This window comes from Buteo buteo, chromosome 8, assembly GCF_964188355.1.
Source record: "Buteo buteo chromosome 8, bButBut1.hap1.1, whole genome shotgun sequence".
NCBI lineage: Eukaryota > Metazoa > Chordata > Aves > Accipitriformes > Accipitridae > Buteo > Buteo buteo.
The window spans coordinates 15,865,092-15,871,091 of record NC_134178.1 but is presented as its reverse complement, the minus strand read 5'-3'; positions in this window follow the sequence as shown (position 1 = coordinate 15,871,091).

The window sequence follows — 6,000 nt, the reverse complement described above, 5'->3', positions numbered from 1 at the left end:
AAATACTAAATAATAAAAAGGATTTATTAAAAGGAATGCAAAATCTTTGGCAAGCCAGTTTCTTCAGTGGGGCTATGAGAGTTACTCCACCTGAGAATATCTTGCTTTGTATCTTAGTAATCCCTACCATAATACAAAAATCTTCTCTTTATTCTTTTTACTTACATCTGTCAACTCATCTTTCCAACCAGCACACTTAGCAATTACACCCATGATAGGAGACTGGTATCCTACTGAGACATACCACAGGACAGCACTGGGATCTTGCACTGAAGCAGACCTTACCTGTTGGATGCTGTGGTTTTGCAGGCATGGCTGGAGAAGCAGCTGCTAGAAAGCCATTTGAAATAACTGCAGTGACAAGAATATTAGCCAACATGTTGGTTGCCATTGTGGTCAAACAGGATCTTCTAGGTGCTGAAGCCTCTATCTACAAACCTTGTCAAAACTCCATGCGCAATTTCTCTCTGCTTGAATGAGCCATCACATCCCCTGCTTTATAAATCCTTGGCCTTTCTTCATTACCTGGAGAAAAAATTCCACACCCAATTTCACTTTAGCGATCCGCATTTTGACATTTGGCGATGAGTCTTTTTCTGGTTTTTGTGGTTTGCTTTGTGCCACTCTAATAATAGAGTCACTAACGTCAGAAGCCTTTTCTCTGACTGAGTAAAGACATCAGCAGCGTGCTATCACTGCTTGAACAGGAGAATCTCAAACATGTATGCAAACTTTGGGATCGAGCACAGTCACTGCTAACAGCAGCACAGGGGTGATCTCCTGGATTCACATCGTCAAGGCACAGAAAAAAAACGGGGCTACTACTTCAGGAGCCAAGATTTCAAACACGGCAGTGACGCTAGCTGTCAGCACAGCAAACAGTGAGGAACTGAATAAATAGCAAGGCCTCCAAACTCCGTCATGTGCTCCTGGGGACTAAATGGAAATGTGAGCTAGGGGTGAAACGAGCCTGGATGAAATCTGTCAGATGCAGGGCTAAATCACTCGACTGCTGGCAGCCAAAGGTGGCATGGTAGTGATATACCTCTGGTTGAAGAGCTTGCCTCAGCTTGCAGCGAGTGATAGCCAAGAGCTTTCCTCCTGTGTGTCAGAGGCATTTGGTGCTGGAGGAAAGGCTACAAGGGGCATTCTCAATAGCAGAACAGTGGCTGAACTTCACCATACACCCTAGGCTGTACTTTCCCACCATCGAGGCAATGTAACACTGGGAAAAGGAGTCCCAGAACCGCGCTGGGGAGAGAGAGGCAGCTTGGAGTGAGCACTGCCACGTGAACGGGCAAAAGGCTGCTTTTTGGTCCTGGCACCGGGCTGCGCCGCCCACTGCAATGTGGTTTATGTAGCTAACTCCATACGCCCACTTACTGAGTTCCCCCACAGACTAATGGGGCTTCTCTGCTTCACAAACTGCAGCTTTCCTTCAGGGACAGCCTTGCTGAGGCTGGACTCCAAGCCAGGTTCCCCAAGCACAGCAAGAGGGCTGAGAGCAATGCTGGGAACAAAGCAGCTCTCTTCTCCCATACCTTCACTACAAAATTTTTCTTTTTTTTCCAGCACATGTACAATGTATTGCAAGTGCACTGCTGGGGGAGAAGATTGGTCTTCTTACTGAAAGACAAAATACTAAGCCACCCTGAAAGGATGCACTTGACTAATCTTCCCTGAGGAGGACACCTGGTAGCTTCGTTCTGAAGAATTCCCCCAGCCCAACACCTCCTCACCCCAAATTCATTCATACTGAGTAAATAGTACCCTATCTGGCCTTGTTCCAAATGCTTCCCATGGCTATTTTGTCAGCCTTTTGTCGGTCACTCGTGGCTGGTCTCAGGTGAGCCGACATTTCACTGTGACACTGCCTCCTGTTTGTTGGCGGTTTCTTGAAACCAAAGCTTGGGTGAGCGGTCAGAGCTGAGTATGGACAGATTTTTGCTGTGCTTTTGGCTAAGGAAACCACAAGAAAGAGACTAGTGAATTGTTTTGACAGGATCCCACATAGCTTGGATGCAAAAAAGAAGCTGAAACTGCTGTTTGAGGCCTTGGGTGGGGAAAGGACAGATAAACTTACTTGTACAACCTTTCTGTCAGGATTTGACTGGCAACAAGGGCTGAGTTGACATCCTAGGGGTCAATTCTAAACCCAGATGCCCATCCAGAAGCTTGGGAAAATTAAAACTAAACTTTCTGGTGCTCAGCAAGGTAATTTTCTTAATTTGCAAACATGACTCAGTTGACTTAAACAACAATGTTTTATTAATGGAAGAAAAAGTAGATAAACAGCATAGCAGACAATATTTAACTCCTGGTGTATTACTATTCGACAGTCGTCTTTTTGGGGGAAGCTGGTTAGCTCAGCTTTCAGTTGCTTCCTTACCTCCTGCAGTAACATCCCACTTCCAGCTTGGGTTGGTCAAATCTTGCTGACCAGCAAGGTCTCATTCAGGCTGTGGGCTCCCTCACCATTCCTTCTTGCCAGTCCTCAAGCTCCAAGCTAGTGTTGGAAACAATATCTGTTTCTCCAGCTCTTCACCAAGACTGCATGCAACGTCTCAGATTACCCTTGTCCCTGTGCATTCAGGAAACCCTTTACCCCATTCCTGTCTCTCCCTTTGGAGAAGACTTCTGAATGGATTCTGCCCTGGTTTACTCTTTAAAGAAAACTTTTAATCAAAGCCTTTTTCTTTTGCCTCTCTGCCATTTTGGTTTTGGTTTATTGTTTTATTTTTTTGAGGCTATAACTTTTGCATTCCAGTTCTGGAAGCTATTGCCCTGGTGAGGGTGACCAACTCACCCTAGGGACACTGAAGTGTAGCTCCTTGGCCCAGACTTCTATCCCTAGTTACAATTACAAACATTTCTCCGCTTAATTATGCTCCTCTTTTTACCAGAAATGCCTCCCAAACATAACAAAATAATGTGTGCAAAGTAAACATGTCTCAGGCCTGCCCATCAGTTCCTTTCATTTATCTCCCCTCTTCTCTACCAGAAGGCAATGGAGTACTCTTTATTTTTTTGCATTTCCTTCGGGTAGTGAGACCACTGCTCTCTCTTTTAGGCTGCTTGTAAAAGCAAGGCTGACAACTATCAAAAGGAAAAAAAAAGTCTCCTGACAACACATTTGCAAACAGGACTGCACAGGCAGGGGCCATTTTCACTACTGGGCGGATAGCTCAGGTCAGCAGCATTTCCATTGTAGAAACCTCAGCACTTCTGGAACCTCCTGAAGAAGAAGCTGCCCAGGCCTGCATCTTGTATGGCTCTGGCCAGTAGTAAGAGTTGCTCCTAGTTATTATGCAGCTGTCTGAACTCACAGCGCTTAAAATTATGGTTTGTGCATATCTAACTTCCAGGACAGCAATGAAAATAAATGCATTCATGACTCTGAGATACTTAGTTTAGTATATGGTGAAGACAGGCATATCTAAGTGACTGACAGAAGGAATTTCAGTATGCAGTAGGTATGTAAATCTTTGCCTGTTATTTTTTTTTCTACCATAAAAAATACATTCTCCTGTGAAAACCTGTGGACTTGAGAAAATGCACTTGTTTTATATTTTATTGTACAGTTTCTTCTTCAAGGCCTGGAACAAACCAAAGAACACACACTTACTTTCATGCTCCCTCAATTAGTCAGACTGTGCCTATGTTTGGAAATGGTTAGTGTTAAAAATTAAGCATGGCAATGAAAGACAGCATCCCAGCTTAATGCTTCCAAAAGAAAAGCAGCCTACCTTATGGTACTGGCTAGCAGGGTACTGGCACGCTGCTTTGGAGGATTAGATCTCCACCAGGGTTTCAGGCAAGGGGGATAAGGGATTCAGTAAGAACCTCCACAGTTGTAAAATTTTTTTTCTGTAGACAGAAAACCAGGAATGTAAGTAGTAGGTCCTGCCTTTCCTTAGTGCAATGCTTATCAGAAACAACACTGATGGCTAGCTCTGAGCATACTTCAAGCCAGATGGCAAAGCCAGGCTCTTGGGAAATTGGGTGGCAAGATCTCAGAGTGCTTGTTTTACTTGGGTTGCTCTGAGTACTACAGGCTAACCTCATGGGTCTTTCCACTGCATTATATAAACATTAGCACGTAATTTGGGATACGCGGGTATTACCTCCATTTCCCACTCCAACCTGTCAAACCATGTTGTATTAAGATCACAACTTTCTTTCATTACAATGTTATGATTCTCACCGTGTAGCTCTATTAACTTCTTCAGGATTTCATAAATCTTATTTCAAATTGAATTTTAACCCTTGGGAGAGGAAATGCTTGATGACTCCGGAGACAAACAAGCTCCTGAGAAGAACCTGGTCAACAGCAGTAGAGGCTTCCCTCACTCAATACTGTTACTCTGCCTCAGAAGGATGTCCCAAGTTATGAACAGTTTAACTTCTACATCTGGTGAGCCATTGACCTCTCTGCAGAAGCAATCAACAGCAGAGCCCATTAGTGATAATTGTGGTGCATTTTCAGTGAAAAAAACCCACATATCCATACCAGGAAAGATAACTTGTCTTGGACACAAATGCCTTTTGTTGACATAACGTTGTTTGCTGCACTTTTTTAACTATTAATTGTGATTTTTGTTATTCAGGGTATCTGTCAGGGTGCAACAAGGGCCGGATGATCCCCAAGGAATGCGGAGCCAGGAGAAAAGGGTGACTCAGTGCAGGCAGTGCCCTCAACTGACAGGCACCATCCTGCAAGTTCTGAAGGCAGCAAGCAGAGCTAGGGGCTGGTAGCAGGGTCCATTGACAGCCTCTGACATAGTGAGGGAGTGAGCCAGGGCCAGGATCAATGCAGGGCCAGCAGCAGGGCTAGAGATGAGCACACCTACAAGCACAGCTGAGGCAGGACTGGGAGCCCAGGCCAGTACTGAAATGGGGCTCCCAGCCCATGGGCAAGGGTGGGGGCAGGAGAGGTGGAGGCGGGGCAGGGACACTCAATCCTGTTAGTGCCAGACAGTATCAAAATCAGAATTTCTGATTTTGATCAGCAAAACAATCTGCTCTTCTTTTGGGAATGCTCATCAGAAATAAATATTGTCACTGAGCCTCTCCCTTTGATTAGCCTCTTTCTTAGACAGACAACCCAGCCTCTGTGTCTTGAACTTGTAGAATGGGATATGGGATATGTTTAGATCTAGGCCAAAGTTTTATCAAAAAGACTGCTTGCCAGATTGTTTGTAAAAACAGCTTAACATTTACAGATCCTGGTTTTGCCAAAAGAACTACTCCAGTGAACCTCTTTGATACCTGCTATAGTCGCAGTGAAGTGGTAACTCATTTACTCTTGAAGTGAAACCAAACATGTAGATGATACAATACCAATAAAGCAGAGAAACACGTCTGAACAAACTGTTTTGTTATCTGGTATGTTCTTATGATTTTTGGATCAGTTCAGATTCTATTGAAAAAAGCTATAAATCTCAGGGACAGCTCATCAGATGTGACTGGAAACATGCTGTCACAGGGCTCAAGCCGTCTCGCAGATCCAGGATGACAAAGTATTTGGCACTCCAAAAGTCTGGATGTGAAAGAATGGAAGGCAAGCAATGAGTACTAATATTCTGCATATTGTTGAAGGAGTAGGAATTGGCCTGCCTCGGGAGTCGAAGTCTTCCTATCAGCCAGCCAGGATGCCTGATGCATTGCTGAGATTACAGCCATAACACAATACTGCAGACAACTCAGCCTATTAGCTTTGAACCTCATATTACAGTCAACTTTCAACATTTTCCAAGCTTCCAGGTCTCTGATGTGGCAATGGGAAGTTCTTCTGAGCTATTTCCCATCTGGATGCATTTATGGCTCCTGACAGTTTTGATCAAGACTTCTTGAAATTTATTCCCCATAAGCATTTATGGATCTGTCTGGTTGTCTGATCAGTGCATTTGCAGCTAGCCCATCTGTCTGGGAACGTCAGGACTTCTCTCTGAATGGGCCATAAATACAATGCCCAAGCCCAGAGATAAAATACTGTTTACC